General features: G+C 50.1%; 1 long non-coding RNA gene across 1 annotated transcript in view; it reads right to left on the bottom strand.

Annotated features, from left to right (window-relative positions):
* LOC142558077 (uncharacterized) overlaps positions 1-27,363 on the bottom strand; it is a 56,650-nt gene that overhangs the window by 8,099 nt on the left and 21,188 nt on the right. The window contains exon 2 of the long non-coding RNA XR_012822948.1: positions 18,700-18,809. This is a non-coding gene — a long non-coding RNA (uncharacterized LOC142558077). The remainder of the gene's footprint in view (positions 1-18,699; positions 18,810-27,363) is intronic.

Below are 27,363 nucleotides of genomic sequence, written 5' to 3'. Positions count from 1 at the left end.
ATTAAAGAACAGAAAGAAAAAGAAGAGCGTGAACGTAAAGAACAGAAAGAGCGAGAGCAACAAGAGCGCGACCGTCAACACGCTTTGGAAATGAAGCGTCTCGAGATAGAGATGGAACGCGCTCGTAATGGAAGTCAGGCACACGGTGCAGGAGAACGCGTATTGTTCAAAATGACTGACCTGATGCGGCCGTTTAAGCTAGGAGAGGACATTGGTTTGTTCCTGGTTAACTTTGAGCGAACATGCGAGAAGCAGGGGTTCTCTCGGGAAACGTGGCCACAGCGCTTGCTCACTTTGTTACCCAGCGAGGCGGCCGACGTAGTCGCTCGCTTGGATAGAGAGGAGGCAGAGGATTTCGACAAAGTGAAATCGAGTCTGCTAAAAAAGTACAGGCTGTCAGCGGAGGCGTTCCGTCGGAAGTTTCGGGAAAATGAGAAAGGCAAAAGTGAGTCATATACAGAGTTTGCGTACAGGCTTATGTCAAACATGCAGGAGTGGCTCAAAGAAGAGAAAGCGTTTGGTGACCACGAGAAAGTTCTGCAGTGTTTCGGGCTAGAACAGTTTTATAGTCGGTTACCGGAGAACGTGCGGTACTGGGTCTTGGATAGGCCAGACGTTAGTACAGTGGCTAAAGCCGCCGAGCTAGCCGAGGAGTTTGTGACGCGTCGGGCTCGCGGAGCTAAGGACGGTCAAAAGGGTGAATTTGGCTCCAAGTTTGAGAGGCCAAAGTTCACACCCATGAGAGCCAAGGGGAACACACGTAGTGCGGATGCGAGTGAAAGCAGCGCGACCGAACCTAAGGAGACGGCGGCAGCCGAAGCCGAACGCAGAAAGCGGTTCGAGACGAGGCAAGCGCGCGTTTGTTATACGTGCCAGAAGCCGGGTCACTTTTCGGCGCAGTGTCCGGAAACAAAACCAAAAGTTGTGTTTTTGTCAATATGCAGCACTGAGGAGAACATGAAGCTTCTCGAGCCTTACATGCGAGACCTCCTCGTGAACGGGAAAGAGTGCCGAGTGCTTCGCGATTCCGCAGCTACGATGGATGTAGTTCACCCGTCTTACGTAGAACCCGATATGTTCACGGGCGAGTGCGCATGGATCAAGCAAGCCGTGGAAGCTCATAGCGTGTGTCTGCCCGTAGCAAAAGTGCTTATTGAAGGACCTTTCGAAGCGCTTGAGACGGAGGCCGCAGTGTCATCTATGCTGCCTCCCCAGTACCCGTACCTATTTTCGAACAGGTCCGATCACCTACTGCGCGAGAAGAGGCTTTTGTTTGGTGAGGCTAGCGTTCAGGTCTTAACCAGATCGAAGGTTCGGGAGCTCGCTGCAAAGGCGGTAGTTGCGGGGCCGACGTTATCAAACAATGAAAAAGGGTCAGAGGCGCAGCAAGCTGATATTCAGAGCACGCCTGAACTGAATAAAATTGAGTCTGTAACGTTAAAGGCACCAGATACTGGAGAGGAAATTCCCGATGCGGGGAAGTTAGAAGAGCTATCTGCAGATTTGCTCATCGCGCCTACGTCAGACGGACTTAATAGGTTGCTAAAAGTCAGCCGGTCGGCTTTGATAGCCGAGCAAAAGAAGGATGGCAGCCTAGAAAACATACGCTGCATTGTCAAGGAAGGCATCGCCAAGAAAAATGCTCGCTTTGTGGAAAGAGGTGGGGTCCTGTACCGGAAGTATCTAGACCGCAGGGGAGTGGAGTTCGATCAGCTGATCGTGCCTCAATGCTATCGTGAGGATCTGTTGCGCTTGTCGCACGGGGGTTCGTGGTCCGGACACCTAGGAGTTAAGAAAACTAAGGACCGTCTCTTGCAAGAGTACTATTGGCCAGGGTGTTTTCGGGACGCAGACCATTTCGTGAGGACATGTGACACCTGTCAGCGGGTGGGCAAACCAGGGGACAAATCGAGGGCGCCGTTGAGATTGGTACCTATCATTACGGAGCCTTTTAGACGGCTCGTTATTGATACAGTGGGACCTCTGCCGGTAACAGCCACTTGTACAGACACATTTTGACTGTGATCTGCCCAGCGACAAAGTTCCCTGAAGCAGTGCCGCTTAAAGAACTCAGCTCAGTTGAGATAGTCAATGCACTACTGTCCATATTTGCGCGAGTTGGTTTTCCTGCGGAAATCCAATCAGATCAGGGCACAGTGTTTACTAGCGCTTTGACGACAACTTTTCTCGAAAGGTGTGGGGTAAAGCTGTTACACAGCTCAGTGTACCACCCACAGTCGAATTCCGTTGAGAAGCTCCACTCTGTCATGAAGCGCGTGTTGAGAGCATTGTGTTTTGAACATCAAACTGACTGGGAGCTGTGTCTGCCTGGGGTGATGTTTGCATTACGGACCGCGCCGCATGCAGCTACGGGGTTTTCGCCAGCTGAGCTGGTGTACGGTCGCTCGCTGCGATCTCCGCTTCGCATGCTTCGAGAATCGTGGGAAGGCAGGGGCGACGACCCAGTCGTGGTGGAGTACGTGCTTAAGCTCCTCGAACGCTTAAGAAGGGCACAGGAGTTGTCAGGCGAAGCAATGGCAAAGGCCCAGCAGAGGGCCAAGGTTTATTATGATCGGACCGCCAGGACCCGTCGTTTTGAGGTGGGCGATGAGGTCATGATATTGCGCACATCGCTAAACAACAAACTAGACGTGCAGTGGGAGGGCCCAGCACGAATTGTTCAGAAACTGTCGGACGTTAACTACGTGGTGAGTCTGCCAGGAAAGCGGAAAGCACAGCAAGTTTACCACTGTAATCTGCTCAAACCTTATAGACAAAGGGAAGCAGTAGTGAGCATGATGGTAAACGTTCCTGTAGAGCTTCCGGTCGAGTTTCCGGGACTAGGCTCAGTGACGAACAGGAAAGACACCGATCAGGTCATTAGTGACTTAGTCAGTGGAGCATCGCTGTCGCCTGAGCAGAAAACCGAACTACACCAGCTCTTACAAGAGTTTCAAGGTCTGTTCTCTGAGAGGCCTGGTAGGACTTCTGTACTTACTCATGATATAGAACTTACCTCCCCAGAGCCAGTACGATCCAAGGCGTATCGGGTGTCACCCCGCCAGAACGATATTATGGAGGCTGAGGTTAAGAAAATGCTACAGCTCGGTGTTATTGAGGCAGGTGAGAGTGATTATACCTCCCCTTTGATTTTAGTTGAGGTACCGGGCAAGGAACCTCGTCCTTGCGTCGACTACCGCAGGCTTAATTCCATCACTAAGGATCAAATTTATCCGATCCCTAACATCGAGGAGCGCCTTGAGAAAGTTAGTAGCGCTCAGTTTATTTCCACCCTAGATCTTGTCAGGGGTTATTGGCAGGTTCCACTTACAGAAGAGGCTAGTAGGTATGCGGCGTTCATTTCACCAATGGGAACATTCCGTCCTAAAGTGTTGAGTTTTGGTTTGAAGAACGCGCCATACTGTTTTTCAAGCCTCATGGATAAAGTGTTGCGGGGACAGCAAGAATTCGCTTTACCGTATCTAGACGACGTAGCGATATTCTCCGCATCCTGGTCTGAGCATATGACACACTTGCGGGCAGTGCTAACCCGCCTGCGCGAAGCGGGCTTGACAGTAAAGGCTCCTAAGTGCCAGTTAGCACAGGCCGAGGTTGTCTACCTCGGTCACGTGATTGGTCAGGGTCGTCGCCGCCCCTCTGAAATAAAGGTGGCCGCTGTGCGAGACTTCCCGCAACCACGCACGAAGACCGATATTCGGTCGTTTTTAGGTGTCGCCGGCTACTATCAGAGGTACATCCCCAGGTACTCTGATATCGCGGCTCCCCTGACGGATGCTCTAAGAAAAACAGAGCCCCAAACAGTCGTATGGGATGAGACAAAGGAAAGAGCTTTTAGCGCCCTAAAGAGTGCCCTAACAAGCCAGCCTGTGCTACTATCGCCAGACTACACAAAAGGGTTCGTAGTTCAGTGCGATGCTAGTGAGCGAGGCATGGGCGTTGTACTGTGCCAACGGGAAAATGGAGAAGTAGAACACCCCGTCCTGTATGCTAGTCGTAAGCTGACCAGTCGTGAGCAGGCGTACAGCGCCACCGAGAAAGAGTGTGCGTGTCTCGTGTGGGCCGTTCAGAAATTGTCATGCTATCTAGCCGGCTCGAGGTTTATCATTGAGACGGATCACTGCCCTCTCCAATGGCTGCAGACCATCTCTCCCAAAAATGGCCGCCTCCTGCGCTGGAGCCTCGCTTTGCAACAATATTCCTTTGAGGTGCGTTACAAAAAGGGGAGTATCAACGGTAACTCCGATGGCTTAAGTCGAAGCCCCTAACGTAGGAATCAGCCTCAAAATTGTTTGTTACTGATGTTTTTCTTCCTGAGGCAGGATTTTTAACATATTGCTTTTGTTTAGTGTTTCAAAGTGATGACATGCTTTCTAGTGCAATTTTCCAATTTGTGGACGCGTTCTGAGTGCTGCTAGACTACTGTAAGGAACTAGGCAGTGGTATAAAAGGGGAAAGAGCCTGGCAGGGCTTAGTGAGGGTTGTGCCGTGCTTGCTGACTGAGCGGTTGAGTTTCAGCGTAGTTCTAACGCTTGCCGGGAACGAGAACAAAAATGTGAACTCTCCCGAAGTCACTTTGCAGTGTCCCGTGCGAACCTGAACGAGAGAACGAGGCCTTCTCTGTGCGCTGCGCTCAAGAAACGTCGAGGGACGCCCGACTTCGGTTATTAGCATCATCGAGCGACATCCCTCCGGACAGCGGATGCAGTCCCCTGACCATCGGGATCTCCTTCCCCCGGCGGGGCGGTCTGTTACGTTTCGCCTACGACGCGCGGTAAAGCCGGCGCGGATGCAACGGACGCCGGGGCTTCGTTTAAAGCGGCAGACATTTTGGCCCGTTCGGCGCCGCCGCTACGCCTCCCCGCCATGCGCGTCCAGGCATGTTCCGATGCCACGTGTCTTCATGTGCGTGTGTGAGTGTATGTGCATATTGGTGCCCACGCTTGTCGAAGCGCGGTAGCCGGGGAGAGGAGCTCCCAACAACTGTGAAGCGAGGGGGACTGACAGGCGCCGACACGACGTGTGAGCCACCTTCTCCTCCCCATTGTGCCCGAACGGCGCCGGCACGACGGCTGCGCCACCTTATCCCATTGTGCCCGAGCGGCACCGTCACGTGCTCGTCTATAGAGGGGTTCCTTCTTGCCCTCAACTGCGAGAGTATAAAAGCAGCTGCCCCCGGACGCCAAAAGAGGGCTCCGATTTCTTCTGTTGAGTAAAGTGCACTCCCGTCTCTCTACTTCGGTCAACCTGACCGCCAACTCTTTGCGATGTTAGAATAAACAAGTTGTTTTGTTGTTACCAGTCGACTCATGCTTTGCCGGGACCTTCGGATGCTTCCAGTTGTGCCCCAGGCCGCCACGCCAAAGCTACCCTTGGGGCTTGCGACCCAGGTGCAACAACGGGCGTCAGCGCCGAGTTCCCAACAACTCGCGCCAGCGGTGCGATTACAACACCGCGGAAGGGCGGGTTGCTGCTCCTTGCTTCCGTCGGATGGCGTCTGATGAGGCGCGAGCTTTAGCGATCGCCTGCTCCCCTGTCGTTTGCTGCCGTTCGGGCGGTGTCCGGGCGCCTTCTGCAGTGTTTCCGTTTGCTTACTCTCGTTACCTGTGCTTTTATACTTATGACGGTCGTCTCGAATATTTTTTGGTGACGCATTTATTAGCGAAAATTTATTAAAAGAGTCTACTTCCTAGATGACAATAGATTGCTCAAAGGTAACGCTACAGTACGAGCTGAAGGAGCCGAAACCAGCCCACTGCGGCTTTTTTTAGGTGCGGTTATACATATTGCGGCCGGTGCTCACGTTAATAATAAAAGCATAAATGCATAACATAGCAGATAAGAATCCAGTTAAGACATCATACCAGCCGTGATGAACAAGCATCTCAGAAACGCTGGCGATATATGACTTCTACAGCATTTACTTTGATTTTCGCCCGCTTAAATATGTTTGGTCACTACAAACAGTTCAAGGTATTATTTTCACAGTAGCGCTCTGCAGCAGCCCGAGGACTTATCATATAGTGGTTGTTCTTTTTTATTAAGTACAAGAGTCACATTGCTATTTAGGTTCTACCATCACCACTTCTTTAACCCTTTCTCACATTTAGGCCTTTCTTCACCGATATTAGGCGGCGGTAATTTCATGTAAAGCTAATTGAGGCTTACAGCTGTTTGCAACGTACATAAAGCAAGATACCAATATTTATTCCCTTTTCTGTGCTACACGTTCAACTCACTTATGTAATTTACTGGGGCTTGTTGCTTGAGGAACCGACATGACGCATCTGTCTAACAAACTGACACAAGCTGCTTGGTCCAAATTTGATTGCAATGTGTCTTTTCCGTCGCATGACCGCAGCCAGAATGAAACGGAAGCCTCATTTACTAGTAGTAAAGGGAAAATATTGAACATATCGTGAATGCGCGGTGGTCAAAAATCAAGAGAATTCATGTGAGGCCTGTGGCGTCTGATGAGGCGGGTATGCGAGGTCCTCTTTGGTGTACTCACGAAATGAATAGTTCTCAGTTTGTAAACTCAAATAACGCACGTTCGAGACATGGTGAGGCACAATGTGTTTGAATTTTGCTATTCTTGGCAGCCTATGCTGCGCTGTAGTGCCTCGAGCATAGCTAAGGCACTGCAATTGGCATTGTAAAAAAGCTGCACCAGGGTTTCAATTCGAAGTTGTAGGGAAATGATGGATTTCGCGAAAAAAAGCGTGCCTCACCATAACGACAGTCGGTTGCTTGCGTCGCTTGAGAGGTATGTCATATTGTCGATAAAGGCTACTGAGGGCAACTATGAAGGCCACTATGATAGACATACTTAGCGCCCGTTGATTAGCTCTTGATCTTAATTGCGAAACTTTTCTCTCAGGTGATCGCTGTTATAATATTCGTGAAGCAATTGGATGACCCACCGTCGTGTTAACCACCATGATCAATGCGCTTTCTGGGTGCCTGTTTTAGAGACTGGGGAAAGTATAGTAGCAAGCTTTTTCGTGCAAAACGCGCCTAGCTCTTCGTTTGACGCAATAATAAAGCGGCCTTATTTAACTAGAACAACTCGCAACAGTAATAAGAATAATGACGAAAGCTTCGCTGCGCAGGCCTTATCGCGGAATAATGTCGACACCAGATAAGATTTTTGTTCCATGTAAAAATGCAATATCCCTCATAGCTAAGTACTAAGGGAATGTTAAGTGTTTAGCTGAGCATCATACACAACATCGCGGGTTGAATTCGCAGATATTCTTTTTAGGCAAAATTTATCGACACAGCGTATATATGCATTGCAAAACTAGTAGACCCCTTCAACGCTACATAGCTTGCGTTATCTAAGCCCGAAATTTTCTCGAATTTCTCGACCAGAGTTAAAGCTTATGCCACCACGAGCACGTTTATATCATTATTGAAATGCACGCAGTCAAGTAAAAAACAGATTTTTTTGTTTTTTGCGGGGGGAGTGGGGTGCTTGTGTTTCAGCATAAAACCAGAGAAGGACCACGCTAATCACGGACGCTGGTTAGGATACTGCTACCCATTTCTGTAGCTGGTTCTCTCGGCTGTGCCAAACGACATGGATATATTTTTTTTTGTTCAGTAGAGCAACAATATATAAACAAAGCCTACATGAATGCTCAGTGTAGTGTTTTCTCGTAGAAGCGCCGATGCCAGCTCTGACACGCCGCTCTTTCGAAAGTCCCATAACTTTCTGTTTGTTTGGAAAAAAGGCTAACGCAATCCACCTGACGAAATCAATATTTTAATATCAGGATGCGTGCCGATCGACACATCCAAGTAGTTACATCTTAAGAGAACTGTCGGTTAGTGTGGCAGCGGGCATGGCAATAGCATGTATGTTAACAGGGTGTCGCATCGGTGTTGCAGATTTTATGTGTGGACACCGTAGAGACAAGAAGTAAATGCTTGCATAAAACCTTTGACATGAAAGTAGAACTTTAAAGCCATTACTCCTTGTAAGAACTGTCTATTCTTGAAACATGTTGCCCTGTTCGTACCAATGGACTTGACCGGTGCTCTAGGTTAAACCTGCAGCAGAAGTGAATAGTACAGCTTTAACCACGCCTATTCTGCCAACAATGGCTGATAGCACTCTCGTGTACTATCCTTTGTGTAAAATCGCGCATTTAGAATATCGCATAAATCTATGTCCATCGCATTGTGTCTTTCCTGCATTCTCTCTCAGTTAATGTACTGCCATAAAGATGAACCATTACTACCAACGTGTCCATTACGATTCTTCTTGGCGTGCATTGGAGCTTCATAGACTTGATACTGTCGGGAACAGAGAGGTTGCAGCGGAGCGCAAGGACCAGAGGACCAGCGTAGCAAACTCTTAGAACGGACTAGCGCGTGCTGCACTTGTGCCGCGAGCACGCTCCGCCCAACTTCATTGTCGCCATCTTTTGCAGTGCCGACCTTTAGCGTACGCACGTAGTGGCATCGGTGGGCGCTACTCGTCGCCCAAGTGGAGAAGGTGCTGTCTTGGTTCCATCCAGATCCGCGGATACACCGCCGACATCCCCGGGTAGTTTCGTGGAAGGAGTCAGGAGGGAGGCCGGTTTGGTGCTGTCTAATGAGACCACCTCTTCGAGACCATACGATAGTATTCTAGAAGAGTTGATTGATGGGCTAGTTGGTTTTCCACAGCTGTACAAGTAGCTTAGCCCAATAAAAACCACAGATACAAGAAAGGTGGACAAAAACAAGCGCTACTGACAATTGTTTATTCGAAGGAAATAGTTGTGCATATATATCCTGTGGTCACGCATGCGCACACCGAGCAATAAAACCGGGTATATGTACATTAAAGGCGGTTGCGCAAGAAGTCCGATTAAGCATCGAGTATTGAGATATAAGGCTCACTTATACGCCGATATCTGTTCTTCTCGATAAAGAAGGTCTTGAGTGGAAGTCTAGAAGAGGCCCTACTGCACTTGCCCAGAATAGTAGTCTTAGAAAATCTAGCATCACGCGCACACGTGTTAACATGAATCACCATTTGTGCGCCCTTATCCTCCTTTTGTTTATTTTTTGCGCATGTTTTCTTGAATGGTCGTTCACGCAGCGCTTGGGTTAACCGATGTACAGCTGCCCACATTGGTGCAAGGAGATGGAATACACAACCCCGTTGGAGCCCTTAACAAAGCGCTTCAGTGCGGCAGCCCCGCCTGCTCTCACAGCTGACGAGACCATAGCTTCGAAAGCATGTTGGCCACAAAAAAAATATGAAGCTCTCTGTGAAGTGCTCTAGAGAGGTTGTTTATGTCATCCCCTTGCACTATTGCGGGCAGCTGTACGTCAGACAAACCAGGAGTTGCGTGAACGACCGTGTAAAGGAACGTGCGCAAAAAAGTAAAAAGGAGGCTAAGAGAGCACATATGGTGGCTCATATTACCGCGGGTGGGTGTGGCGCTTGATTTTGTGAGACCACCTTTCTAAGCCGGAGTGGTAACACTTCTTTTAGACTTGTACTCGAGGCCTTCCTCATCAAGAACAGAGATCGGCGTATAGGTAAGCCTTCTATCTAATTACTTGATGCTTAATGTGACTTCTTACGCAACCGCCTTTGATGCACATGTGCCCGGTTTGATTGCTCGGTATGCGCATGCGTAACAATAGGATATATGGGAAATTCTGTACTTGCGTTAAACAGTTGTCAGTAGCGCTTGTCTTTGCACACATTTCTTGAATCTGTGGTTTTTATAGCGCTAAGTTACGCGTTCAGCAATATGATGGTGGCAGTCTTCGGTGTCTTGCGGAGGACAAGGTACGGCCCATCGTAGAAGGGTAGAAGAGGTGCCTTTACAGCATTTCGTCTGAAAAACGAGGGTCGAAGACACAAGGTCCGTATCCACAAAGATGCTCCTTAGAGGCGGTACAGGACGCAGTTGCTTAATGCAGTCCTGTAGGCATTAAAAGTACTGCAGCGGCTGGGAAGAGGGTTCAACCAACAAGTTTCTCGGAAGCCACAGAGGTGTATCATAGACGAGTTCGGCCGGAGAGCATCCAATTGAGGTCGGCATGAAGGACAGGGTGTAGGCCGAGAAGCGCCATATGTAGGTGGGCGACCCACTGCTCCAGATCCAGGCGCGCAGTGAGGGCAGCCTTGATCTGACGGTGGCGTCGTTCAACCAAACCACTGGCACGGGAGAATATGTAGTGGTATGGCAGTGTTTAGCGCTGAGGACGCGGTGAAGAGAACTGAAGACGCAATAGTCAAATTACCGGCCGCGATAAGTGGTCACGATGCTGGGGAAGCCGAACAGGAAAACCAATGCTGAAACGAAGGCTTGGCCATTGTTTCCGCAGTGATAATCAGAATGGGCACGGCTTCGGACCAACGGTTGAAGCGGTCAATCATTGTTAAAACGTACCTGCAGTCATGACAGGGAGGAAGTGGCCTAGGCAAATGAAGATGGGCGTAGTCAAAACGACAGCCAGGTGGCAAAAGATACTTTGTGGGAGTCTTCGTGTGGTGGGTCACTTTGGCTGTCTGGCACGTGAGGCACGAACGTGCCCACTGGCGAACCTCGTCCGTCGTTAATGCTTGGTCAGACGTAGCGCTTTGTAACGAGGCGCTAAGTGACGGTTATGGCGAAAAGATTAGAACACCGCACGTTGGAAGGTAGCCGGAATGAAGGGTGAGCTGCAGCCGTTGACACGACACACCAGAGTGAGCCAGGTACAAACGGTTGATGAACGAGTTGCAGACAGAGAGAACAGAGATGATCACGCAGCGCTTGCAGGTCACGGTCGTCCATGTAGGCCCGAACTAGACGTTGCCAGTTCACAGTTGATGCGGGAGAGAACATCATTTGCTTAATTTTCGGTGCCTTTGATGGGCCGGATATCCGTAGTGAACTCAGATATATAGGTGAATTCACGAAGTCCACGTGCGACGTACTTAGAAGAGTTTGTACGGAAAACATAAACCACAGGTTTATGCCCCGTTGGAACATGAATTCATTGGCGTTACTAGAGTGCCGGAAGTGCTGCATGGTGGAGTAGATAGTGAGCGGCTCAGTTGACGCCACTCGGAGCCTATTTGCTGCTGGGGAACAGCGCCAATGCCCACACTGGCAGCATCCACCATGATGCGAGTAGCCACATCAGTTCTCGGGTGTATGAGAAGCACCGAATCAGCGTCGGCTTGCTTACCAGCCCCGTAAACAGCTTCACATTCTGGAGACGAGGAAATCGCGGACGAGCAGCCCTTGGTCGTGCGAAGAAGGTCAGTCAATGGGAACAGCAGCTCAGCTCAGTCCGGAATAAAGCGTCGGGATCAATTCAGCAGGCCCAGGAACTCACGCAGATGACCTAGGGCAATGGGCGTCGGGAAGTGATGCATGACCTGGACGTGGGAAGGCAATCGACAAAATCCGAGAGCCGAGATGTGGTGACCCAGGAATACCAGCTCGGAAGACGTGGAGATGCATTTCTGGGGTTGAGAACCAACGCAAATTGTTGAAGGCGTTGAAAAAGCTACCGGAGGTGAAGTTCATGATTTTTTGGATTAGCACTCACGACGAGGATGTCGTCGGCCTACGCAAATACAGCCAGGAGTCCACGTACTACCTCAGCAAGGAGTCTTTGAGACGTTTGAGCAGCGTTGCCTAGCCCAAATGGCATGCGCGCATACTCAAACAGGACAAAGGGTGCAGTAATGGTTGTTTCCGAAATATCGGCAGGCTTAACGGGGATTCGGTGACGGGCCTTCACAAGGTCCACTTTACTAAATATTTTGCATCCTTAGAAGTGGCCTGTGAAATCTTGGATGTGTGGAAGGCGATAGCTATCGTGGACCGTGTGAGCATTGAGCAGCCGGTAGTCGCCAAATGGACACCGGTCACCTGGTTCTTTCTTGGGCACCAGGTGGAGTGGGAGGCCTAACTACTGGATGAAGGGCGGATAATACTCATCTGGAGCATGCGCTCGAATTCCCGTTTAGCAATGACCAGGCGCTCACCGAAGAGGTAGTGCAGACGAGCTGCGACGGTTGGACCACCCATGACAATTTGGTGGGTTACGCTGAGCTTGGGTGGCTTATTTCAAGTGCAGGGCCTCGTCACCTCAGGAAAGTCATCGATGATGCCAGCGTACAGGCATGGTAGAATCAGCGTGCGTATGCCAGTGGGAGAGACAGCAGACAAGACTCCAGAGATGGAGAGTCCCCTTTTGCTGTCAATCAGGCGACGGAGGCGCATGCTGGCGTCGAGGCCGAAATGGGTTAAGAAGTCCGAGACGAGCATACGCTGATTGACGTCGGCTATGATGAAAACCCACCGGAACGTGCACCGCAGGCCAACGTTGAGAGTGAGGGACCATAGACCATGCGTGGCGATAAAGTTTGCCGCGCAGAGCGTAGGACCACTTAGAAGGGCTGTCACGTTTGGTGGGCAGCAGCACGCGGACCTCGGCACCCGTGTCTACAAGGAAACGCAGGCCGGAAATACGATCCATGATGATGAAAAGGGTGTCGGGTTGTAAGCCGAGGTCACATGCCGCCGTCAGTGATCTCACAGTGCATTTCCCGACCACTGGCATGGGGACTTGCACTGGCGGGCGCGGTACTGGAAAGTGCAAAGATACCAGCAAGTAGGGGAACTTTGACGACAGCATGAACAGGGACTCTTCAGAGAAGAGAGACAGCGGCTGGAACGTGAGGAGGAGCCTCACTGGTCATCACAGGACGCCAAAAGGGTGATGATGGAGACGGCGAACTGGTTGATCCGGGGCTCTAAGCGGGCCATGATAGATGATTCTGGTACTGAAGAGGGTGGCGACAAAAATAAAAGTCGCGCCGTGGACTCGAACAGCGGGCTCGACGAGACGGTCAAGGGTCAAGTCTGCTGCAGCAGCCAACACAAGGTGGGTGACTGCGGCAAGCACTGCAGGTAGAGCTCCTTCAACAGCGCACCGTACCCGTCGATGTTGCTGGAGTCAAGGAGTCGTCACATGCTATTGAGCAACTGGAAGGGCGGCGATCTCAAAGCTTCTCGAAGGTGCGGTACAACATATTCGGCTTCAGTTGCTTGTATGCGGCATCCCCCAAACGAGCAGCGATGACGTCCACCACCTCCTGAGCAATCTCAGAAGACAGGTTGGCAAGTAAGCGGTGATATCGAGAAGTCTCCGAGGTAATGCCGTGTAGATCGAAGGACGCTTCAACCTGGGTGAACATATTTTGTGGGTTGTTGCGCCAGAACGTGGGCTGGCGATGCTGTAGAGCTGCGACGTCCTGAGGGCACGAGGTAGCGTCAGGCGCAACGTTGCGGGAGGGCGATAGGTAGCTGGGTTCGGTCATCTCGTAGTCCGGAATCACCAACGTCAGGAACCGAGGGGTTGCAGCGGAGCGCTAAAACCAGAGGACCAGCGTAGCAGGCTCTTATAACGGACTAGCACGTCCCGTGCTTGCCCCGCGAGCACGCGCAACCCTATTTTATTTTTGCCATTTCTTCAGGGACGACAGAGAGCGCCGAGCTCTAGCGTCCGCGCGTAGCGGCATTAGTGGGTGCTACAATAGTATTCATGTTTCACTAAAATGAACCAAGTGGAAACGCAACACTTGCTTCAGCTGGTTTCTTAGTACGATGATTGCGTGCAGTGGCCGGCTTCTCGGGGTCTTTTTGAAATATTGTGTCGAGCTTCCTAATAGCGCCATCAACACATCATTCTAATAATTCGCAGTCGTCGGTGGCGTCAACTCCCCCAATTTTCGAAAACGCCATTACATAAGAATTACGAGCAACGCACCATAGATGTGACACTGACATAAATATGGTGAATGAGCGAGAAAAGGTGTACATGCATTGCGGTTCTCCCCATTGCCACAAGCCTAAAAGAAAAAAAAAACATGATACTTTAGCCGGATTTGAGCATTCTCGTTCAATAACGCAATGCTGCGCAGAGTCAAAAGCGCGTCAGAAACGAAACTGATGGTTAGTGTCGTAGCGTGCATAGCGGGAATATCGCGGCTAAGTGCACGTTCACATTTGTGAAGCGACACGCACATACGGAGCCTCAAGATGTATCGTTACTTTGGAGAATGGTCCGCTGCCTCTAGTAACATCGAATCAATTATTTTATTTTTCACTATACTGGCTTCTTTCTTCCGCCGAATTTTACAATAACACAAGTGCAAATCATGTGGAGCCAGCCGAGGTTCCTTTTCGCGCCAGCGAACTCCACCAAGAACCAGTGTATCGCCCCCACCAACCAGTTCGCGCCTGTGCACATCGTTGTAGCCAGCGTCTCTTCCAGGGCGTGCCAACTATGCAGCCTCCACGCCGTTGGGGAAGAAAAAGAAGCGCCGAGCAATGCAGATGCGGAAACATGGGCTCATATTTCTCAAATGTTTTCACCCGTGAAATAACCTCCGATCCTCCGAAAACATGTACCAATCGACGTGTAAATTGCCGTGGATTACTCCGGTACCAAGAATTTCACGGTGGGTGGACAATTTCCCATTTTCTGAAAATTTCTGTGATCGGACTGCACCGCCGCTCTGCTAGGCTTAACGTCGACTACGAGCCAAACGGCGCTGCCGCTGGAAGGGCCGGAGATGGCGGATATGATTGTGGAAGGGGACGGTTTACCCCCCGGAGGGTTTACTGAGGAAAATGGCTGGAAAACAGCACCTTCAAAGAGATCGAGTGCCGTAGCTGGCCGAGTAGACCGCAACGTACGCACTTCGAGTCTGGCTGGCCACTGCATCAGCGGGTCGTCCAGGTTGAAGACCAGTGGGGACAAATGGAAGAACCGGAGAGTGAGCGCACTCCGGCATGGCCACTGATGCCGAAGGAAGACATTAAAATTGTGCTCCGACCAAGGGGAGGGCCTAATATAACCAAGACTGGGCCCACCGTCATCGGGAGGGCCATCGTTGAAGCGGTCGGGCTTAACCCATCGCGGACCAGCGATGACGTAATATGCCCCAACTATCAGCCGAATATCATGATTGCTAGCACACAACGCGGACAAGTACTAAAAAATCAGGCTGATCCTAATTCGAGGCAATGACTTCAAACTCAGCCGCTGCGAAATGGCTCCTCACAGACCCAGTATTCCCAACTAGATGTGGCTCATAGACATGTCGAGATACGACAGCTGACCTCACTTTTGTTCGCAACGTTTCGGAACCCATCTGGGCTAACTTGCACCGTGACTTTGGTAGCACTCATAATATAATAACAATCGCGTTACAGATTGGACACAAGAGACCAAGCTAATTCCCGGTCGTACACTAGGATGAATTCCGTAAAATCAGAAAGAAAATTGTAATTGGCGAAGTGAACCGCACATCTGGACCGTACAACTAAGGAAGGACGTTGGCGCCGCGACTAAAGAGGTGCTAACGGATCTCCCTATCGACAAGATGTACCGCCGATTGGCGCACCTCATGGAAGCTAAACAATCCCTACTCGACAGATGGAAGGCTCAGACAATCAATCGTAGGCTGAGAAAGAAACTTGCCGACACCAATCGAGCGATAGAAGGGCACTGCAAAAACCTCTCTAAGCAACAGTGGGATGAGGTTTGCAACTCTGTAGATGGCGGAAAGCGAAGCAGGAACCTGGAATCTACTGAAGCACCTACTAGGTGAAAGCGGCACAAAATCGAATCAACGCTACGCGTTAAGTAAAATCTTGCGCGTGGCACAGAATGACTTATCCTAGTCAGAAGTCATTGCACAGCTAGCCCTATCCTATCCTATCACCTATCCGCCGATGACACGCAGCAGGCGCCCCCTCCTCGATTGGAATATATAGGAACAAGCATCCCAACTTCAGATGCTGAGTTTACAGTAGAAGATGTTAGGGTGGCTTTACAGGGCGTCAACGTAAGATCTGCCTCATGGTACTGTCAGTATAACAAAATGCTCCGCCATGTGGATGACGACTCAATGAGTACTTGACACAACTAATTAATGACATGTGGAGGGGCGATGACGCTCCTGGCAAATGGAAGACTGTCCACACTATTTTAATCCCCAAACTGGGCAAGCCGCTTGGCCTCGAGAATCTATGACCAATCTCGCTCATATCGTGCGTAGGAAAGGTTGCTGAACATGCAATACTCAACCGATTAGCTCGGTACCTGCAAGAGCACGATATTTGCCCTCACACGACGATCGGCTTCAAACCTGGTCTATCTATGCATGATGCCACGCACCGACTCAAGGATAAAATAATGAGCCACAAGACTAGGCACACGATAGCAATACTGGGACTAAGTATGGATAAAGCCTTTGATAATATCCCAACGTTTACACTCAAACCATTTTGAACCTCGGTCTGCGTATTCACTTTCATCAATATGTCGAAGCCTTTCTCAGTGGAAGGATTGCCACGCTCAAAGCTGGGGACCTAGCATCACAGACAATGAAGCTAGCCAACCGAGGCACACCCCAAGGAGCGGTCACGTCGCCCACTTTTTTCAATATCTCAACGATGGGTCTCACCAGAAGACTCGAAGACATCGAAGGCACAGAATACATGAGTTACGCGGAGACGACACAATATGGTGTACTGGATACAGCGACGGAGAAGTAGAAGAAATGTTCCAAGACTATGGAAGCGTCACTGAAGAGCACCTCGTTCCAATCGGACTCCGATGCTTACCCAAGAAATCGCAACTCCTACTAGACCGACTTAAGCGACGAGGCCGCAGACCGAGGGGATGGCTTGATCGTAGGGAGGACGACACAATGCTCTATAGCAGCAGCGAAAGCGTCATCCCAAGAGTGGGCTCCATGCGCGTTCTGGGCTGGGTGATAGAAGCCAACGGGTCCAATAATCAAATGATTGTACGTATCGCTAAGGAACTGGACAATGCAATCAGAGGCTCACCAAACCAGTAACTAACCACCGACATGGGCTTGGAGAAGACAACGTCATCAGACTAGTTCACACCTTTGTGCTACATCACTTCGCCTATGGAGCCATGTACTAGTGGCAGAGATCTGAAAGAGTCAAGCTCAATGCATTGTTAAGGAAGATAATTAAGGTAGGTTTTGGGTTACCTATATACACAGAAACTGAAATATTAATGCAACTAGGGCTGCACAATACACTGGAGGAAATAGGCGAGGCACAAGAAAGAGCCCAGTTCATTAAACATCCCCAAACAGATTGGTATACGAATTACATAACTACGTAGTAAACCTAGAGAAATTCTCAAAGACCTGCCGAACAAAGCTGAAAGCAAGCCAGAGCCAAAGCCCTACTACCGAAAGCTGAAAATCAGACAGAAGAATGCTTCTTCGTCGACGCGGCTTTCGTGTCAAACGGACGAGCCTTCATAGCGGTCCTTCGGAACGGCAAAGGTGAAGTCAACTCGGCTTCCACGTGCACCACAGAACAAGAAATTGCAGAAGTGGTAGCCATCGCATTGGCGATTTTAGACCCAAAGAGATCCAGCATCTACAGCGATCCTTGGGCAGTAGTCCGAACATTTGCCAAAGGAGTCATATCGACACAGGCCTTAGCCATTCTCGACGCAAAGGTCGTCAAACTCCACACGATCATCTGGTTTCCTCCTCATATGGGAGAAATCGCCGGTGCTCCCACGAATCTCAACGAATCTCCCCGCAGTGCTGCATGAGGAATTGCCAACCGCGCAGCCACAAGGCAAGAAGATTCTGAGGTTCCAGATTGCAGGAATAACCTATTCACGTACAACGAGCTAACCAAGCACTCCTACGTAGGACGCAGGGTCTTCACCCCTCCACACAGTAAACTAAATAGAGCTCAGGTCATTCCGCTAAGGCTATTGCAAACAAGACCCTATCCGAAACCGCTTCTAATCAACAAGATCTATCCCAAGTTCTCTACACCTACGACACGCTATCAATGTAACGACACCACAGATGTTAATCTCATGCTCTGACATTGCTCAGAGTTACGCTGTGACAAGACAACACTGAAGCGTGGTGGGGCGCAGCTCTACGCATTCTCACATTCGAAGAACAGCTATGGGCAGTCCAACGGGTCCGCGAAGCCGCCCATAGGCTTGGCCTTTCGGTCCCAACTTGGGAGTGGCCCGCATCGGTCTAGGAAGCTAGTGCGACCTTATGGACCACAGTAAAGATTTCCACTGATCGATCCATCCATCCATCCATCCATCCATCCACGCCGTCCTGGCAAATTCTAGCGCACACTACATCTATAATGATTCTGTCGAAAAATGTCCTTATTTTACGCTGCACGACACTGCAAGACGGTTGGGTTTGTAATAAGGTGAGCCTAAATTGTGTCTTGTACAGACACGGCAGCTCGACGTGCATTTCTATCAAGCGGCCGTGTTTAGGTCCATAAACAGCGCATTAGACAGATCAAAACAAAGAAATTTCTATGTTTTCGATTGGTGCACATAATTCCCTTTGCTCAAAGGAATTTTGAGCATTTTGCCCTTTAGTATCTTCTTTCCGATGCACCGTTCCTGTACTTACCAAAGCTCGATTTCATTGCAAAGACTACACGTCGCGAATTCCTTGTGTCGCAAGCGTTAATCCGTGAATGTATCCGTATTTTTGTGATTCTCTTTGTCTAGTCATAACTTAAGAGGACTTGTCGAATCTTTATATAAAAGAATTGAGTGCAACGTTATCGCCTTCAAAGCGCGCACAAATTAAGTCAAAAGATTGCCACCAACCTTTCCGTCAGGCGTGCAGTAGGTAAAAGGATAGTCGTCGTCATAGATGCTGCCATACTCTTCGAACACACCATACCTGAATTTCGCCCATGCGTGAACGAAGGCATACGCTGAAATAGAAAACGCGATCAACACTTTGTCAACGAAGAGTCGCGGTGCAGCGCTATTGCTATAGTAAAAATACGTTAACTAGCTGCCTCTCTCGCTTGACAATAATGAATACCATACAAGCATCCCTTGGCTTCATCTAATCAGTCTACATGATATGCTGCTTCGGCTTTTCATTTATGACAAGCAACACGGCGTGATGTTACATTGAATGATTTGTGTTAACGACCTGTACAAAGTGAAAACATTCATCAGTCTATTGTATGCCCACTGGAGGACGCAAATTTCCCAATTCCATCGCCAGGAGGAGGAGGAGGAATAAACATTTATTGATGAGGCAAAAGAAAAAATGGCGGAAGGGAGCGGTGCAGGGTGGGTCCCTATTCCAAGACTCCAGTGGCCATCGCGACCCGCCCAGCTTGGTCCAAGAGGCCCTTCTGGGCCTCGAGGTCAGCAAGAGCGAGGATGGCCTCCCAGGGCTCCCTTAGCAAGGTGAGTACCAAAGGTGAATTAATGGCATGAGGTCTTTTGGCGCACTCCCATGTTACGTGAGCCAATGAAGGCCATGACCCGCACCACAGGCAAGAGTTAGTGTACAAGGTTGGGTTTATTTTATGGTATCTACCCAAATGTGGGTAGGTATCCGTTTGTATTCTTCTATATTTCTGCGCCTCCTCTACATTGAGTAGTTTGTGGGGTGGGGCGTACTGTTGCCGGGTTCTTCGCTGGTGCTCCAGTATATCGCGGGCCAGTAGGCGATCGTCTTTTTCATCGTTGTGCGTATCTCCAGCTCGGTTAGTAAAGCCTCGAGCTAGAGTGTGTGCCTGTTCGTTTCCCGAGATACCCTCGTGGCCAGGACACCATAAAATTGCATGATCTTCTTTCAATGTGGCGCCTATGATCTTAAGGGCGACTTGTGGTATGTTGCCTTGTAGATACATTCTGCACGCCACTTGTGAGTCGGACATTATTAAAGCTGAGCTGTTTTGCTTTTCCTTGTATGCGATAGCGAGAGCAATCGCCGCTGCTTCCGCTGTTGCAGTGCACCTAGTGCGTATCGAGGCTGATGTGTGAAGCGTTCCGTGGCGTGTGGGTTGAACTGCCACTATTACATGTCCTTTGCTAAATCTAGCTGCATCAGTATACATTACGTCTTGATTACTGCCGAACGTCTTCTGAAGATGTTTAGCTCTCGCTTGTCTTCTCGCTGTGTGATAAGTTTTGTTCATGTTGCGTGGGATTGGGGAGACCACTATGCGCTCGCGTATTGGATCCGGCATTGCGGTCGTTTGTTCCCTGGAGTACTGCGGTCGCAATGGGTAGCCTAAACGCGACAGAACGTTTTTACCTGTGCTTGTGAGGCATAGTCGTTCTCTTTGTGTCATGAGAACGGCTGCTCTTAACTCTTCAAATGTGTTGTATATGCCTAGAGCTTGCACCCTCTCGTTTGCCGCATTCTTAGGAAGCCCAAGCGCTGCCTTATACGCGCCACGTATTAGTAGGTCGATTTCTTTGATTTCCGACGGGGTTAGCTCTTGATATGGTAGTCCGTATGTTATTTTGCTAAGAATAAAAGCCTGGACTAGTGTTATGGTTTCGTTTTCGTGGAGCCCTTTACCTTTCTTTGTAATTCTGCTTATTAGTCTAGCGATGCTCCTCGTGCTTGATTTTAGAGTCGCAATGGTGTGAGTGGCTCTTTTGTTGCTTTGTAACCATAGTCCAAGTATTCTGATCATATTTCTTTCTGGTAACATCTGGTCACCCATAGTTAAATGGATGCTCGGTTTGTTTCTGTAGTTACGCCCGTGGATCCAGACTTCGTCTTTTGCCTTCTTCGAGTGCAGTTCCCTTGGAGCCAATTCTGCAAACGTAATGGTCCACCGGTTATCTTACTTACACGTTACCTGCCCAGATCTATTTTTCTCTTAATGTCAATAAGAATGTTGGCTATCCCCGTATGCTTTCTGATCCACCCCATTCTCTCCCAGGCTCTTAACATTAAGCCTAACATTCTTCGTTTCATCGCCCTTTGAGCGGTCCTTAACTTGTTCTCGAGCTTCTTTTTCAGTCTCGAAGTTTCTGCCCCATATGTCAGCACCGGTAAAATTCACTGATTGTACACCTTTCTTTCAATGATAATGGTAAGATTCCAGTCAGGATCTGAGAATGTATTCCGTATGCACTCCAAACCATTTTTATTCTGTGAATTTCCTTCTCATGGTGGGGATCCCCTGTAATTAATCTAGGTAAGCTACTCCTTCACAGACTCTACAGGCTGACTGGCGATCCTGATTTCTTGTTTCCTTGCTAGGCTATTTATTAACTTTCTTTTTTGCATAATAATTCAACCCCACTCTTACACACTCTCTATTAAGGTCCTCAATCATTTGTTGTATCTCGTCCCCAGTGTTGCCGAACAGGACAATGTCATCCGGAAACCGAAGGTTGCTGAGATATTCGCCGTTGAGGCTGACTACTAAGCCTTCGCTGTTTAATAGCTTGAATACTTCTTACAAGTACGCCGTGAATAGCATTGGAAATTTTATCTCCTTGTTTGGCTCATTTCTTTATAACAATCTTCCTACTTTTTTGTGGAGGAATATGGTAGCTGTGGAATCTCTGTAGATATTTCCCAATATATTTACATAAGCGCCCTGTACTCCTTGATTACGTAATGCCCTTATCACTGGTGGTATCTGTACTGAATGAAATGCCTGTGCGTAATCTATGAGAGCCATATAGAGAGGCTGAATGCTATCTGCGGAATTCTCAATTACCTGATTGATGACATGGATGTTATGCATTGTAGATGATCCCTTCCTGAAGCCAGTCTATTGCCTTAGTTGACTGAATTCCAGTGTTGCCCTTATTTAATTGAAAATGATGTTCGTGAACATTGTCACGGCCTAGTCGGAGACGGGAAAGCCGATGTAGAGGATGTATAAAAGTACTTTATCAGAGCAGTGAACGCGATGTCGTTGTCGTCTGTTTTCCTACCCGCGCGCTACTTCAGCGTCGTTTTCATCGCCTGGTACATACCCGCGGCGACCATGTAGCATGTGGCATTTGCCCCGCCTTTTAAAAAAAGGCATCGTCCCGATGCCACAACCTCCGCAGGCAGTGCACAGATGGTGCAAAGTTGAAGCCATTAGCAAAAGTATGGATTCATACGAAGCACTTGCACAACCTCGGGCAGATGCCGCCGGCGTTTGGGGCAGTTATGACTGTCGGAGACAACTTCATAATTCACATCACTGATGCGGCGCAGAAAAGTGTACTGCCCGAAGTATTGACGCAGGAGCTTCTCACGTAGCCCCCGACGACGAATAGGAATCGAGACCCACACCTGAACCCCGACGTTGTACGTGACGGGTCTGTGCTGAAGATTGTAGTGCCTGGCATCGTAGTCCTCTTGTTCTTGGATTGGCAAACACGCAAACTTTCTGGCTTCCTCTGCGCGTTGCGTAAACTCCTCGGCAGCAGTCTAGTCATCACCGCACCCGTGCTGCAGCATCGCCTCCAACATTGTTGTCAGTTCCCGGCCGTAAACAAAGTTCAAAGGTGTCACGCGAGTTGTCTCTTGGCGAGCCGTGTTATACGCAAATGTAACATATTGCCACATGGTGTGGCGATCGGCGCAAGCCGCTCCGACAACCTCGCCACCGTATTTCGACGACCGCCGAAGACGCGCGAGGAAATCAGAGGTTTCGCGAGCACCCGGTCGACGACCGCTGTGCTACCACAGCGGCGAAGCTGATCATGTGTATCGGGAGTGCCCCTACCGACGACTCAGACTGTGGGTTTTTTCTATCGATTCACCTCGACCTAGGCTCGGCCAAAGACCACGCGACATCGCATAATTGCTCGAACAGCAGCGCATACCGGGCTCATCGCAGCGGCAGTCACGCTCACCCTCAACGCGGCGATATTTCCCTGCTCGCGATACCACCTCGAGGACGACGCAAGCGCGATCACCAAGTCCACGCCGGGGAAACTGATGTCAGCGGCCTTGCGAGGTGAGGCCGCTGATACTCGTCGCGCTCAAGACCTCGTATCGTGCCGACCGCAGAATAACGAAAACACGATGACGCCAGAACCAGTTTCCGCGAACAAGATTTCACTGGACATACCTGTGTTGATCGACGGCCGAACTTGTAGATACCGGCGCCGATTACTCTATTCTTAGTGGAAAACTGGCGAGCGTTCTGAAAAAAGTTACCTTGCCCTGGAACGAGGCACCAGTTCGTACGGCAGGTGGCCACGTCGTCACACCGTTTGGCCTGTGCACGGCCAGAGAAGAAATTCGCGGTGCGGCTTTTCTCGCCACTTGTCTGGTTCTACGCAAGTGTTCCCGCGATTTAATCCTTGGGATGGACTTCCTCCGGGAATATGGCGTCATTATTGACCTCCACGAGCGCTGCATCACTTTCTGAACACAAAGGGCAACACCGACTGACAATGAAGGTTTCCGACGCTTCCTGGGCCTTTGCGCATACTACCGGCGTTTCATAGAAAATTTTTCGGAGATGGCGGAGCCGCTGAATTGCCTCACGGGGGACGATGTATCGTTTGTCTGGTCCTCAGAGCAAGAGACTGCTTTCACCGAGCTTCGACAGCGTCTGGTGTGAGCACCAGTTTTGGCCCACTTTGACGAGGAGGCGGACACGGAAGGTCATACAGACGCCAGTAACGTTGGTCTTGGTGCGGTGCTTGTACAACGGCAGGAAGGTATTGAAAGAGTGATCGCCTACGCAAGTCGCACACTATCGCGTGCAGAGACCAACTACACCACCACGGAGAAAGAGTGTCTTGCCGTTGTATGGGCGCTGACCAAATTTCGACCTTAACTTTACGGCCACCCATTCAAAGTTGTAACTGACCATCACTCGTTATGCTGGCGTGCAAATCTACGGGACCCTACTGGACGATTGGAACGGTGGAGCTTACGTTTGCAGGAGTACGACGTGACCATCGTGTACAAGTCGGGCCGCATACAACAACACGCTGACGCACTCTCGCGCCTTGCCTTGCACTGCCCGTAAAGTGCAACCGCCTGTATATTGATTCAGCTTGTATACTCCAGCAGGGTATACGCGACAATTTGGTAAAATCTCCTCCCTGTTCTTGTGGTCGACGTCGATGTACATACTCATCATGTCTGCCAGAGTCTTATTCTTATTATAACGTTCAGTCAGCCCATTGGTTTGGGGATGACAAGCCGTGGTCTTAGTCGCAAAACGGTATCCAGAAGCGCGGCCGTGAACGCAGTACCTCTGTCTGTTATGACAACTGCGGAAGCGCCATGCCTTAGGATGGCGGTTTCGACAAAAAATCCCGCTGCTTCTGCTGCTGTTACCCGTTCAATAGCACCTGTTTCGGCGTATCCAGTAAGATAATCTGTGACAACGGTTATCTTTCTATTACCGACAGCAGACAGTGAAATCGGACCTACAAGGTCTAAGCCTATTTGCTTTAACGGCGCTTGCGGGGTCTGAACAGGATGCAGCAGTCCAGCGGCCTTGCCGGGTAGGGCTTTGCGGCGCTGGCCGCAAGTCTGGATGTAACGTTTCACGACCGCGGCAAGTCTCTGCCAGTAGTACTTTAGCCTAATTCTTGCCAATGTGTGGGCGTAGCCAAAGTGAGCACAGGTTGGCTCGTTGGGACAGGCATGTAGGACTTCGTCACGAAGAAATACGGCATTGACGAGTAGGTATCTGGTGCCACTTATTGAATAATTCATTTTATAGAGAACGTCGTGGCGCAAGCTAAATGAAGGCAGCCCTCTGGCAAATAACCTTGGCACGATGCTGGTCCTTCCCTCTAAGTAACTGATAAGAGGAAACAGTTCTGCGTCCTCGCGTTGCTGGCGTGAAACTCATCACTGACACCGTTGTTTCACCGTTGTCATCACTGACAACGGTGAAAGACCGACCATACAAATATGGGCGAAATTTCAAGACGGCCCATACCAGTGCGAGACATTCTTTTCTGTAGCGCAGTAGTTAGCCTCCGTTCTTGATAACGTCCTGATGGCGTAAGCAATCACTCTTTCGGTGCCGTCCTGCAGCTGTACAAGCACTGCGCCAAGGCCGACATTACTCGAATCGGCATGAAGAATCGTCGGAGCGTCTTCGTGAAAGTGTGCGAGCACAGGAGGCTTCTGGCAGCCGCTGCCGTAGGTCGCGAAATGCCCGTTGCTGGTCTTCGCCCAACACGAAGGGAACATCTTCTCTGGTAAGATGAGTTAATGGCCATGCGATGCGCGAAAATTCCGCAATAAACCGTCGGTAGTAGGCGCAGAGGCGCAGAGAACGTCACACGGCCTTTTTATCGGATGGTGTTGAGAAATTAGGGACGGCAGAGATTTTATCAGGGTCAGCTCGGACACATTCACGGCTAACATTATGATCGACGAATTGAAGTTCTTCAAAACAAAAATTGCACTTTTTCAGATTTCAAGTTTAGACCAGCTCAGAGTATTGCTTCAAATACCGCCTTTAGTCTTTGCAAGTGTTCCTCGAACGTGGCGGGGAAGACAATCACGTCGTCAGGGTACACTAGGGAGGTTTGCCATTTGAGGCCTGAGAGTACCGTGTCCATTAGTCGTTGAAACGTTGTTGGCGCAGAACATAAACCGAAAGGAACACCTGAAATCCTAAAGTCTGTCGGGCATCACAAAAGCGGTGTTCTCACGGTCTCTCTCATCAACTTCTGTTTTCCAGTAGCCGCTTTTCAAGTCCATCGATGAAACGTAACGTGCGTTTCGTAGCCTGTCGAGTGAATCATCGATACGCGGTAGCGGATAAACGTCTTTCTTTGTGAAATGGTTGAATCTTCAATAGCCGACGCAGAAGCGCAGGCTACCGTCCTTCTTTTTCACTAATACGACAGGTGATGCCCAAGGAGTCTTGGATGGCCAAATAACCCCGTCCTGAAGCGTCGTCTTCACTTGTGTTTGTATTGCCTCGCGCTCTTTCAGCGCTACACCATAAGGACTATACCGAATTGGTCTGGTGTTGACTTCGGTGACAATACAGTGCTTAGGGGGCGGCGTCTGGCTAACTCGTGCCGTAAATGGGAAGCAGCTCTTGAACTCATCGATGAGCTCATGAAGGCTGTTGCGTTCGACGGGTGATAAGGTGGGACTGACATCGGCTACAGGGGCAGGCATAGCCAAGGTGGACGCCGCATGCTGCACTGAGAGGCTGTCTTGTATTGGGGGAAATTTCTCTAAGTAAGCAACAGCCGCGCCTTTAACGATGTGTCGACCTTCCCTGCTAAAATTCGTCAGTAGGAGTTCAGCATGTCCATCGAGTACATTAATTGCGGCCCTGCCGATGAGAACGTTTTGACTCAGTGCCAGTGCGTCGATGTGTTCAGCGTCGCCAGACCCTGTGTGAAAGTTGTCGCAGATTACAGGCACGAGGGAACAGCTTCGCGGTGGTAGCGGGACGTCGTCGTCGGCGAAACATAAACGGGGTCGCTGGTGTTCCGTAGGGTCGACGTCGTCTGAGCTCGTAGAATATGTAATGACGAGGTTTTGGACGTTAATCACTGTACTATACTGTCTCAAAAAATCCATTCCCAATATAATTTCCTTGCAGCACTCAAAGAGAAGGACGAGGGTGGCGACGAAGGCTGAACTGGCGATTACTATTCTGGCTGTGCATTTTCGAATCGGCGTCATCAATTGGCCGCCGGCAGTTCTGATGTTGGGCCCGGTCCACAGCGTCTTCACTTTTCTCAACCTGTTGGCCAGCTTTAGACTTTTCGAATAATGTGGACCAGTATCGACGAGGGCGGCCACTTGGTGGCCGTCAGTGCGGGAGACAAGATCAGCACTCACAGCGTCGGTTACAAGGGGGTGCGGTTGGAGTCGTCGGAGTTTTATAGTCGTCGATCGTCGCCGATGGGGGCTCTTGGAAAGCTAGGCGGTTTGCAACCTCATCCCCGCAGATCGCTGCCTTCTAGTCTCCCCGGCGTGGGCTAGGGGACCCCGCCCCTAGAGGCGTGAGGAAAATCGCGAGGGATCGGTGGGGTGTAACGAGCCGAAAATGGCGAACGCGATCAAGGCGTCGTTGAATCTTCCGGCCGGGAGTTCGTAGAATTGCTGTCACAGGTACGTGCAGCATCAAAAAGAGGGTAATTGCAGTTGGGAAATCTTGGATACCCGGCTGCGCGGTAGTGACACGCGTGGTAAACATATCCTGCTTCGCCACCCATGGGAGCATAGGAGGCGGCGGTCAGCAGTGTGCCAAAACTCGGTCTTTTCGAAGCGGGTAGACGGCAGGGGATTCGCCGTAAGACCCAGGCGGAGTGATCGGCTATTGGCGATACGCCGTAGCTGGCGGAGGCTGTCAAATAGGGTCGGTGGTGGCGGTGATGGCTGCATCGTAGTGGTTGACGGTGTCAGCAGCATCGAAATGGCGGGAGGTGCACGACAAACAGCTTCTGCGCTGCTATTCCACCTGCTATTCCGGCGAAGAAAAGGCCTGTCGAACTTCCTTCTGAACAATATCAGCGACAGAAGCCACCGCTGGGGCCTTGGGAGAAATT

Source organism: Dermacentor variabilis, chromosome 9 (assembly GCF_050947875.1).
Source record: "Dermacentor variabilis isolate Ectoservices chromosome 9, ASM5094787v1, whole genome shotgun sequence".
Lineage (NCBI taxonomy): Eukaryota > Metazoa > Arthropoda > Arachnida > Ixodida > Ixodidae > Dermacentor > Dermacentor variabilis.
This window is presented reverse-complemented; position numbering and strand designations above follow the sequence as displayed.